This window comes from Odontesthes bonariensis, chromosome 19 (genome assembly GCF_027942865.1).
Source record: "Odontesthes bonariensis isolate fOdoBon6 chromosome 19, fOdoBon6.hap1, whole genome shotgun sequence".
NCBI lineage: Eukaryota > Metazoa > Chordata > Actinopteri > Atheriniformes > Atherinopsidae > Odontesthes > Odontesthes bonariensis.
In genome coordinates, this window is record NC_134524.1 from 2,019,891 (window position 1) to 2,033,256 (window position 13,366).

The following is a 13,366-nucleotide window of genomic DNA, read 5'->3' on the forward strand; positions in this document are numbered from 1 at the left end:
CATGGTTTTTGTGTTGTGCTCACTCAGGCATGATATACCTGCTTTATGAAGTCAGATTAATGGAAAATAAATAACTCTAACCCTGAAAGGGGCTGCTGACTTGCATGGGAATTCACAAATATCACATTTATGTGACATGAGTAACTTAAAGCTGAGGGAAAAGTCATTAACGTAGCAAATAGCTCTGACATTGAGCCAATGCTACCACCATCAGGTCAAAGTGGAACATTTCCCTCAATAATATTCATCCAGCGTTCACACATCTGATTTCAACACAACAGACATTTGAAAGAGTTTCACAGCTTGAAGTTGAGCCTCGTGCCCTTTTAGTGTTGGAACAGCCTTAACTTTCAGCTTCAGTCATCAGCATCATACAGCTGTCTGCGAAGTACAGGGAACAACTCCAAACCTTTTTCAGACTGCGTTAAAGATTTCTGGGTCTTTGGGGAAGATGATAAGGGTCAACTTTCCCTCGTAACCAAACACACATTTTCTTCAAAAATATCTGTGTAGCAAGAACATGAAAAGCATGAGAAAAGTTAACATCTGACCTTTAATGAAATGCAGAACAATGAAATACAGACGAGTGTAAAGCTCGACTTCACATCAAACTGAAATGATATATTGCTTCTTCAGATGTTTACAGAAATACCCACAGCTGGTGCAAAGCTACTTTGTGGAGCTTAACTTTAAACAAAACAAATATGTTCAGTATAACAGAATAAACATGTTTCTACTTTCAAACAGACTGCATTTTGTTCTGTCCATCAACTCACAATTGATGCCATGTTTGTCTTGAACGTCGGGAGATCTGTCCCCAGTAAAAACAATCCCAACAAATTATAATGCACTTTCAATGGTTCTTCAAACATGTGCTCCCCACAGAACATTCAGAACTAAAGTCCTGACAAGAGAAGGTGGTAATCCACAAAGAAGATTTTTAATCTGAACATATGCAAGGCTTCTGATTGGTAGGTGTTTAAAATGAATGAGTTCCTCTAGCCTGCCTGCGGTCCCCCAGTGGCTAAAAATGATGATAGACCTAAACCATGCACTGGAAATTATTCTCTGCCCTTGGTAATGTGACCATGCAGATGACCTGATCGAGAAAGCCGCCGCTTATGATGTGGGCTTATGACGTGGAGGTTGTTTCCCCCCAGAGCCAATAAACTGCCTTTCCCCGCCCACAGCTCTTTGGCCAGCTCATTGCTCTGTACATGGATGTAAAAAATCTGTTTAGAGCTCCTGCATCAGAACCTCTAAAGAGCCAGTGGACAGATTTAGTTTTTTTCTGGGAAAGTGACGACAGAACCGAAGAGATTTGTGTATGTGTGCGCCAAACATTTTAATGATGAATGTTTCCAGAACTTGGGCCAATACCGAGCCCAAGGGAGAGCCCAGACACCCTGCGGAGGAATCTCATTTCAGCCGCTTGTATTCGCGATCTCATTCTCTCAGTCACTACCCACAGCTCGTGACCATAGGTGAGGGTAGGAACATAGACTGACCGGTAAATCGAGAGCTTGGCCTTCTGGCTCAGCTCCTTCTTCACCACGACGGGCCGGTGCAGAGCCCGCATCACTGCAGACGCTGCACCAATCCGCCTGTCAATCTCCTGCTCCATTCGTCCTTCACTCGGGGATGCATCTCAGCATCCTTGCAAGAAACGTTTTTTTACGCTCATTTAACGCTCTATAATTAGGGACCGACCAGTGAAACTGCAAGGACCCCCCACACCTCACATTTGATCAAACTCCTCCTACCTAATTAATGCTACAAACTTCAAACTTGGCTAGGCTACTCCTAAGACATGGGGGGATAAAATCATGGAAAAACTTTTTCAAAACTCAAAGGGTGTGGCCGTGGCGACACCACAAATTTATGACTCGCCATGAAAACTTAAGTCGCTTTTAACTCCCACATACATTATCCAATCTGTCCCAAACTTCAAACGGTGATTGCTGGACCCAGCCTGAACGTGCACATATAAAATAGTGATATCCACCTACAGCGCCACCTGCTGGTGGTCGGAAACATCTTTTTTTTTTCCACATCTCGCATTTGATTGAACTGCTCAACTTGCTTGATGTTTGACTGTGTTAGGAGAGTTGCTCACGAACTAGTTCATCATATTGTCAAAGTAAGCTCATTTCAACAGGTTTAGCTAGTTTTACGGCATAGGGCTGCCGTGCCATAGCGATTCACAAAACATTTGTGCATGGTACCACGGGCGTAAGTAAGGCCACACCAACACACTCCGCTTTGTCTTGCCTTTCTCCTCCTCATTTGCATTTAAAGCTGCAGACCCTAAAGAGCTCATTCTGAGGATCCTAAGGAAAGCTAATTTTTGGGACTGGCTGTAATTCTACACCAAGAAAAAAATTGGGGGGAAAAAAACTCAGATATAGTATATCGGGACCACAAAAACCTATAAAAATATATAAAAGTCTCCATTTATTTTCATGCCATGGAACCTTTAAGCCAATAATTTCTCTCCTGTGTGACTACATTGGTGTCTCTTTAGATTACCTAATTGAGTGAAAGCTGCCTCACACTGACCACAGCTGAAAGGTTTCTCTCCTGTGTGAATACGTTGGTGTGTCTTTAGATTAGATAATACAGAGAAAGCTGCCCCACACTGAACACATCTGTATGGCTTCTCTCCTGTGTGACTACGTTGGTGTATCTTTAGATTACCTAATGTAGTGAAAGCTGCCCCACATTGACCACAGATGAAAGGTTTCTCTCCTGAGTGAATACGTTGGTGTCTCTTTAGACTACCTGATTCAGTGAAAGCTGCCCCACACTGACCACAGATATAAGGTTTCTCTCCTGTGTGAATACGTTGGTGTGTCTTTAGACTACATAATCTAGTGAAAGCTGCCCCACACTGATCACAGATGTAAGGTTTCTCTCCTGTGTGACTACGTTGGTGTGTCTTTAGACTACCTAAATGAGTGAAAGCTGCCCCACACTGACCACAGATGTATGGCTTCTCTCCTGTGTGAATACGTTGGTGTATCTTTAGATCAGCTAATCTAGTGAAAGCTGCCCTACACTGACCACAGCTGAAAAGTTTCTCTCCGGTATGAATACGTTGGTGTCTCTTTAGATTACCTAATGCAGTGAAAGCTGCTCCACACTGACCACAGCTGTATGGCTTCTCTCCTGTGTGATTACGTTTGTGTGTCTTTAGATTACCTAATTGAGTGAAAGCTGCCCCACACTGACCACAGCTGAAAGGTTTCTCTCCTGTGTGAACACGTTGGTGTGTCTTTAGATAAGATAATCTAGTAAAAGCTGTACCACACTGATCACAGCTGAAATGTTTCTCTCCTGTGTGAATACGTTGGTGTCTATTGAATACGTTGGTGTCACACTGGTCACAGCTGTATGGCTTCTCTCCAGTATGAAGCCTCTGATGATACCTCAGATTTGATCGCTTGATAACTTTCCCACAGTCCTTACAGCAGTGCCATCTGGATCCCTCTTGGGCTCCATGTTTCTGCAATGACAGAGAGGAAGAAGACTTAGATCCCTTTGAAGTTCACACAAAAGATTTCTCTAAGCTAACCTACGCTAACCAACATATTCTAACTGGAGCTGGACAGACCGAGCCACACAGGTCTCAATATCTCAAATCAAACGTGAACACTGAGGGTGCGTTTATAAGTGCCCTCAGCTATCAGCACTGTGCTCTGATGTGTTCTGCACACGTTCAGCTTTTTAAGCAGTAAACTCTGGCTTTTTGCTCTTTTACTTATTCTTTTTGTCATGATGAAACTCTGAAAAGGAACTTGATCTACAATATTTCTAAATGATGGAAGGAACCACAGTCTTGTCCAAGTTGTTCACTTAAACACCATGTAGAGGGTGGGCTGAAAAAGGTTGATGACCGCTGGTTTAAAGGAATAAAAGTAACAGCGGTGGTAATACATGACATTCTTTACACTAACCCTCTGTTCCAGCTTACAACTCAGAGGTCTGCAGCCATTCAGCTCAACAGCCATCAGGGAAACACAGTCCGTTTTAACTCAACCTTTGTTTCTCTTTGTTAAAACAACTCTACAAACCTGTCATCTAACCATTAAAGAGCCAGAATAGTACCACCACCAGGTTCAATTCATGTAACCCAGAGACTTTAAACCCAAATAATGAAGATTAGCTCCTGAACCTCTCAAATCTGCAGACTGAGAGCCAGAAAAAGTCCCACCACAACAATCTGCCCGCTGAATTTCTTCCAGCAGATCATTCAGCCTGCAGCACATGTTGAGTCTAAGCACATCTGGATCTGCAGCTCAGAGAGAGGAGATGAAACCAGGAAACACTTTGCTGTTTTTAAACCAGGAAAAACACAAACTGAGCTAATGGAACATTTATTAAGTGACTCTAATATTGATATTCTTGGAATATGTGAAAGTTGGTTGACACATTCATCATCATCTACAGCAGCTAGTAGCATTCCAGGATATAATGTATTTAGAAAGGCTAGAGAAGCAGGGCGAGGTGGGGGAGTATTAATCTATGTCAGAGAGAAGTTTCAACATGAACTAATAAGGTGGCCTAAAGACGTTAACGCTGAGTGTACTGGTCTAAATGCATCACTCTGCTCTGCAATGTCTTTTACTGTGATTTGTGTGGATCCACCTCAGCAAAGGATGTGTTTTATGATCATCTTCAGACAATCTTAAATCACTATTCGAAGAAGGAAATCATCCTACTCGCTGATTTTAATATCAACTGGAACATCAAGTCAGGAAAAATATTAAACAGCTGATGGATGAGTACAATTTGAGACAAATTATAAAAGGAGCGACAAGAATAACGAATGCGTAAAATACAACAATTGATCTAATATTTAATAATAATCCTGAAAGAATCTCTAAGAGTTTGAATCTATTATCAGGCCTGTCAGATCACAATTTTATCTTGTGCTCATGGGAAATTAAGAGGAAGCATTTAATGGCATCCAGAGGTCACCAGTTCTACTTCATACCCAAAAGCCAGCAACAATTCTTGAATGAGGAAATCCAAAATCTAGAAGGTCTAATATTCTGGAAAATAACGACATTGAGGCTCGCTCAGATAACTTTATTAAAGAAGCCAATGATATTATAACGATTCACAAAAAAAAAAGGTAAATCCAAGCAACATAAAAATAATCTGCCCTGGTTGAACAATGAAATTATAAAATGAATGAAAGATAGAGATAAAGTCTTAAGGATGACCCGTAAGGTGAAAGCAGATTCTATATTGAGGCCATAAATGGGGCAAATGGTGATTAAAAGCTAATATGGAACAAAATTAATAATATTAAACTAAACTAAAAAAAATAGTAAAGTTGAGTCGTTGTATTGTTGTATCGTAAAATATAAAGTTGAGTCTACTGTCACAAACTTTGAATGAGGTCTCTGTGATGTTGTATGGCTGAGTTGTGAGGCCTCCAAAATAGGGCAGTTTTTGGCTCGTTAAGTGCTTTCAATGCATTTTCCCATTGCACTGTGGGTAATTTCAAACTTCCCTTATCTATCAGTTTAAAGGACAAAAGCAGATCAGATTTATAACATGAAGCTGTTATAACAGGGCATCAATCTTGACATGTACGCACACTATGGTTTCTTAAAATTGCACTAATAATTTTGACTGCACTCGACTGTCTCGAACAAACGGTCGCTGTTCGAAAAGTAAAAGTTGTATCCGAATAATTCTTGAACCGTCAGCGCCCCAGGAGACGACAGAAGCCAGCGGTGTAATTTTCATTCAGCTACTATCTGTGGCTCGTTTTTTATGGCAGTTTTAAAATCATTTTACGCCTGAATTTTCTAATTGTAGGCGTTTATAATGGGCGGAATGTCAGCTGGAGGGCCGACTCTCTGCGCTCAGAGGCGATTTGTGATAAATCTGTGTGGCAAAGCTCAATGAGTGTGACTTTGTGTGAAAGAGGACAAAAATGCCTACTTTTTGAAGTAAAATTTGTCCAGATTGGGCAGATATTTTGGACATGAGAGACATTTGTTTGAGGAATTGGTGCAGTATTAAATTCAGAGTGAGAAACAGAGTGGGAGAAGCACCTCAGCTGAGACGTAGTCTTCCTAAAACGGAAACTGGCGTTGTGTCAAAGCTGTATAATGTATCAACAAACCCTTTGGTTCAGTTAAAGCCGAGAGTCTCCTGTCACATGAACTTTGAATGAGGTCTGTTATGCTTTATGGCTCAGTTATAAGACCTCTAAAATAGCACATAGTACTCGTTAAGTGCTTTTCAATGATTTTCCCATCCACAATTTTCCCACTTTTTCCCATTTGGCCGGAATTCCTTTCGACGAATGAGAGCCAAACTTAATAGCACACCATTCCCGATCGATGCTTTTTAGACCGGTCAGACCGTCACTGCTAGACTAGAAGCGCGCCGAACTTTAGAACGGAAACGGGAGAATAATAAAAGTCTGGCAACAGATTAAATATGTGTGTCTAATGCCTTTGGCATTGGCACCCATAATTAGTTATCTCCCCATCTTAAAATTTGAACTAACTCCTCGCTGTGTTGCTCCAACGCCGGGCGCAGCTCTGCGCACAGTTCCAGGAGGATTTCCCTCGGGAACCTAAAGCGGCTGATGAGCCAGTCGCCATCATGTTCACACACGCTCTCTTCGAATTGCAGCATTTGCAAAGTCTGGTTTGTGAGTCATGGTTACTCACACATGCAGAAGCGCACACGTAAGGGGATTCGGCAGAAATCATGTTAGAATAGCTGTAGCCTATTTTAACCCGTCCCTATTTGAAGTAAGCAAAAACGGTCAAGGTTGCTGTGCTTTTTCAAAGCTTCTTACATACAATATGTTGGTCGCGTTGCCTGCGTTTTTACCTCTGTCAAGGAGGTTATGTTTTTGGTTGCGTTGGTTTGTCTGTCTGTCTGTCTGTTTGTTTGTCTGTCATCAGGATAACTGAAAAGTGTGTAACTTTAATAAACATTTTTTTTTTAATCTCTATTCCTGGTTATGTCGGAGTTTTAATGACTTCTGACAAGGTCCGTTATGAAGGTAACACACTGCCAAAAGCAAAGATGGGAACAAATTCAATTCAATTCAAAAATACTTTATTTATCCCAGAGGGAAATTAAATGTTGATGTAACTCAATTAAATCAAGGAGTTATTATAGATGCTGATGGCTGTGGGCAGGAATGATTTCCTGTAGCGGTCCGTTTTGCATCCAAACTGAAGAAGCCTTTGACTGAAGAGACTCTGTTTTCCGATAACAGTCTCATGGAGAGGGTGTTCAGGGTTGTCCATAATTCTCTTGATTTTATGCAAAATCCTTCTTCGCATTATTGTCTCCAGAGGTTCCACAGTCGTCCCCAGAACAGAACCAGCCTTCCTTATCAGGTTGTTGAGTCTTTTTAGGTCCCTGGTTCTGATGCTGCTGCCCCAACAGATGACGCCAGAGGAAATGACGCTCTCAACAACAGACTTGTAGAAGATCTGCAACATCTTGTTGCAAACCTTGAAGGACCTTAGCTTCCTCAAGAAGTACAGTCTGCTCTGTCCTTTCTTGTAGAAATGGGAACATCTCCCATTAAGACTTTATTGTTTTTAAAATACAATTTCTCCCTTTGGGTACCCCTAAAATGGACAATTTTTACCTTAAATTTCCTAAATCTCCGCACCATCCCCCCCCGGCTTGGTCGCTTCATTCCCTCGCCTACACCACTACGCTATAATTTCATCCTAGCTAGAACCCTGCATCACTGCCTGAGGACTACTTGTTTTCACATTTATTTGTTATAACAGTTTCCCAACATCACGTCTAAGTGTCGCCAAAGAATCAACAGCTGTAGAAAAGTGCGTACGCCAGCCCTGAAGTTGGTGTGAGGCACCGCACATTTCTACGATCTTTTCGTTCTTGATACATCTGGTCGTTGACGTGAAAAGGTGCGTACGCACCCTTTGTACATGAGGCCCCAGAGCACTAGAGGAGACTGATGTGCAATGATGCAGGACTAAGTTTGGCCAAATGGTGGAGTCCATCAGAGGAACAGTGCTGGAACACACTGCCAACTCGTGTTAGAAACTGGGACAATTCCACCACCTTTAAAAAGAGCCTTAAACAGTGGTTGCAAACAGCCAGAGCTGCTCTCATGGGTCACCTCTCCGTCTTTTCCCTTTTGTGTACGGACTCTTAACTTTGATGTGAATCTTTCTAAAGATTTTCTGTTTCTTTGTTCTTTAGTTTTTTTGTCATGGTGTATTGTCTGTATGTTTTTATGATATCTGCCTGAGGACAACGGATGAAATTTAGCAGCTGTGCTAACTCCGGCATATTTACATGGATGCTTTGCTGATATGTTGTTAATGTGCAGAGTCCTAACCCAATAAATAAGAAATAAAATAAAAACCTCCTCCACACTGACCTGTGGCCCGGTGGACCCAGAGGATGAGCCGGCTCTGTTCCTGGTGGAGGGGTTCAGCTCCTGGTTCAGCTCCTGGTTCAGTTCCTGCTTCAGCTCCTGGTTCAGTTCCTGGTTCTGCTCCTGGTTCTGCTCCTGGTTCTGCTCCTGGTTCTGCTCCTGCTTCAGTTCCTGGTTCAGTTCCTGGTTCAGCTCCTGCTTCTGCTCCTGCTTCTGCTCCTGCTTCAGCTCCTGCTTCAGCTCCTGGTTCAGCTCCTGGTTCTGCTCCAGGTTCAGCTCCAGGTTCAGCTCCAGGTTCAGCTCCAGGTTCAGCTCCTGCTTCAGCTCCTGGTTCTGCTCCTGGTTCTGCTCCTGGTTCTGCTCCTGGTTCTGCTCCTGCTTCAGCTCCTGCTTCAGCTCCAGGTTAAGCTCCTGGTTCTGCTCCTGGTTCTGCTCCTGCTTCAGATCCTGGTTCTGCTCCTGGTTCAGCTCCTTTTTCAGCTCCTGCTTCAGCTCCTGCTTCAGCTCCTGGTTCTGCTCCTGGTTCAGCTCCAGGTTCAGCTCCTGCTTCAGATCCTGGTTCTGCTCCATTCTGGTCCGACTGATGGACTCTGCAACTGTCAGCACATACGATAAGATCCAGCTGTGGCGTGCAGCGTGTTAAACCACACCCACTTTTCTTCTTCTCTTGATAACCTTTCTGCAGTTTTTAACCATCCAGTCACATTCCATTAAGGCGAGACACGGCAGGCAAAAGTAGTGATTTTTCAGATGTGTTCTTTAGACCTGCTATAAAGAAAACGTTGAAAACATAAATTAAAATGTTTATTTTATTACATTTTGTTTACTCGTGGCAGTACGTTTCCCCCGAATTGACCAAAAAGTTAGCATTCCAACGTGCCATGCCGAGCTTCGTCTATTTACTGAAGTCTGTCATGACCGGTATCGTTGGAAAGCTCTGAGTCTCCTGCACAATGATATGTCACCCAAATAACGGCACTTCCTTTCTATCAGTAACCAATCGTGGATGTCTAAAGGCGGACTTACAGCTAATGACAGAATCTCATTGGCTGCTGCTCGTTTCTGCTAACGTGATTGGCTCAGACGCATCACGTGGTGGACTCTGACACTTCTGTGTTTAGCTTTCGCTGAATCTCCGAAAATGCCCCGTAACACCGCAACTTTTACGGAAGAGAAAGCAACAATTGAGCTTTGCAAGATGCAATAAAAGAAAATGACGGAGTTAATGACGGTGCCTGTGCGACACAGCAGTGGCACCGTCATAAGTCATACATGTTGCACGTCTCAATGAATTGATATGCCATCTTTTATTGGTTTGAGCTTGTATTATTTATGATTATGATTATTTTATTCAATATTAGTATTACTAAGGGCCTGAGCATTTACTCTGTTTTAGAGCAAATACAAATGTATTGAATTCCCCTATTTAAATCTTTAAATGCCGTTTTCTCAAAATCTGTTTTTTCGTATTTCTTCAGTATCAATATCTCAGCCTATGGAGCACCTACTAACACCAAACTTTCCAGTTATACACTTAGCAGTATTCTGAAGGTATTTACAGAAGGATTTGTTGATAAATCATTCCTGGCCTGATTTATGTGACATTATAATGAAAGAGAATGGCAAAAATCGATGTTTTTTTAGACTATGGACAGTATATTTTGATTTCCTAGGAAATGAAAGCAGATATCCCGAAATCCCTCTATTTTTTTTTTTTTTCATTTTGTGTGTAAACAAAATGAAAAAATAATTTTGCACCTGGCTTTATCATATGTTCAGATCTATCTTTCGGAAATACATGCAAGTATTTAATGTGATAATGCCTAATTTGCAGAATTAAGCACACAAATGTCTAAAACTTGTAAAAAAATTTTTTTCATACTTGTATAAGTAATCAACTGAGGAAGTTTCATGGTGATATCTATTATTTTAAAATATTACCCTATTCACCTGTAGTGTCTCGCCCCTCCTGGGGCCTAGCGGCCACATGCGTGGACAGCACTTTTTAGTTCTTATGTCCACAATTGTGTAAACTGCTTAGTTAGGGCATGTTTTGGATACTACATAGGTATCTATACTGCCATCTTGTGGTGTCGGAAGAGTCTAACACATTACGGTAAAAATCCAAAATGGCGGCAAACACAAGGGAAGATGCCGGTGGCAGCTCCATGCACAAACGTCGACCTGGTGAGAACTTTTAACACATTTTAAGACTTATTCTGATTTAGACATTGATAAAAGCATTGTACTTTTGTCGTGCCATTCAAATTTGAAAAAAATCATTTAAAAATAAGTAATTTCTTTGTTGCTGAACTTGAAGTACACACATGTGTATTTATGGACTGAAGCTCCTCAAAACTAATGTTTACTATGTAATACGCTAGTGAACATGCACACATGTAAAATGAGAAAAAAGCTAACTCTGATGCAGCTAAAAACCTATACATCTTTCCAATTTAATAAATAACCATTGAATCACTGAATGCATAACCAATACATCAGTTAGCTGGGTTGAAAATGTTGGTAAAATGTAAAAATGCGAACATGTAAATTAGCTTACAGCTAACTTTGGTGCAGCTAGAAATCTGTAGGCCTACACTGTCCAATTAAATAATAAATACATGTGCATAACTGCTTTCATACTTGATTATAATTGATATGCATTTGATTTTGTCATGTTTATGTTTCCAGAGCGTTTCCTGTGCAAAGACCATTGGAGCTACTTGGGTTAATTGATGGAGACAACTCAGATTTGGACTTTGAAAATGATGATCCACTCCTGGATGAGAATTACCAGCCATCACCACAGGAGCAAAGCAGCAGTGAGGACGAGGGGGACAGTAGTGAAGATGAGGCTCCCATTCCTGAACCCACCAACCACAGCAGAGGACGTAAACGTCTCCGTAGTGTAGATAACGGTTAGCCGAGATCCACTACACATGTGGTTGTTTTATGCAGTTAGGTCCAAAGAGCTGGAATTACAGAAAGCTTATGTACAACACTTGTTGACAGGTTCATGTTCAGGGACAGAGTCAGGTACAGGTTCCTCCCGCACACACAGACGACGCTGCCAAACTCAAGAGATTGAGGCTGATAGCTCAGAAGATGACTTGGGAGAGTCAACACCAGAACCAGGCCAGACCACAAAACAAGGAGAGACCAAACAAGGTCATTGTTATTGATGCACCAATACACCTAAATTGCTTGCATAACTTAGTGGAAATGAATGGTAATTGTAATATTTTGGTTGTGCAGGACGTGGGATGCGCTGGAAGGCTACTCCTCTGACGCCACACCTTGCACAGTATCAGCATCTGGATGCTTGTTGGTTGCTGTTTGTTTAAAAACTATGCATGTATGTGTTATTAGTACATGACAGGAAAAAAGGACTGGGTTCAAAGAACTTTAAACTTTAAACTTAAAATGCTTCTTTAAAGACCCACTAAGGTCACAGTTCAAAATATTTGTAGCTTTTTGATCAAATTCAGAAAAAAAATGTAATAATAACTCTGTAGACCGACAGCCACTGTGTGCAATATCCCATAAATCTCATCTGAGTCAGTGGAACACCATCAACTTAAATCATTTTACTACAAGCTTTCATGAGACACTTCTGAAGAGGACAGTCAGACTGTCTTTTAATGGGCTTCTGAGTGTAAATCTGAGAAATCACACACTGATACTGAGGAGAACTGGATTTCTACTGCTCCTGTGATACTTTCCTGGATCACCCACAAGTCTTTCTAATAATACTATGACTCCTCTTCACACAACTTAAACTCTTCATGTCATTAAAGGATTTATATTGAGCAGAATTAAGTCCCATTTTAACATCTAATCATGAAATATGGCATATTGTGTACGTTAAACACATCAAATCACATGTTTTGGCTGCACACTTCTATCAAGCGTTAGCGTTAGCAGGCCGGGCTAACTGTGAATAGCAGCCAGGTTATCTGAACTTTTTACTCTCTGCTGCATGTTCTGACTGCCCGTGTCCAGCAGCAGGAATCAAACCAATGACACAGAGCACTCTGAAGACATTTCTGCTAACGTCTGACCGCTAAATTCATTCTTTTCTGGACTCACCTGCATGCAGCTTTCTGTTGCTATGCTACCAGATGTTCCGAGGCGCAGAACGCATTGTTTGGTCGAATCGGCTCGGCTTCCGTCGCCTGCTGATTACGTCACAGCATATGGCTGTGGGCTTGAAGGGGAGTACATTGTGATTGGCTGTAGTAGCCATAGTAACCGTAACTAGGAGAGTTTTTTTCTCGGTCTTTCGGTGATCGGCAGCAGCTATGGAGAGCTTTTAGGAAGAAATGAAATATTTCCTACAAAATAGTGTGTACCACACCGTGAGCACCACTAGCCCCAAAGCTTTAAGATCTAGTTTGTTTTGTTGAATCATTTTGGCCTTGGTTCACTCTGAAGAGAAGCTTCATTTTCAGCTTTGTGTGCTGAGCAGCAATAACCTCTTTGACTATATGCGTGTGGACGCCTGCACATGAATGTACATAAAACTAGCAAAAATTATTCTGTTGGATATGTGTGTATATACATACACTATATAGAGAGTAGAGAGAGAGAGTGGAGTACTATTTATTAATCCCGAAGGAAATTAAGGTGTCCAGTAGCATATAAACATGTAAACAAGGCACTATACACTACATTGCACATATAACAGCCATATGACACTCCATACATTCATCAAAAGGCAGATCTCACAGATCTGTGCCTACAACAGACCCAGCCTTCCTCACCAACCTGTCCAGGCGTCCAGCATCTCTCTTCCTAATGCTACCCCTCCAGCATGTCACAGCATAGGAGAGCACACTGGCCATGACCGACTGGTAGAACATCAGCAGGAGTCTGTTGCAGACATCTCAGCTTCCTCAGAAAGTAGAGCCTGCTCTGACCCTTCTTGTAGAGTGCGTGTGAGTTTGCAGACCAGTCCAGTTT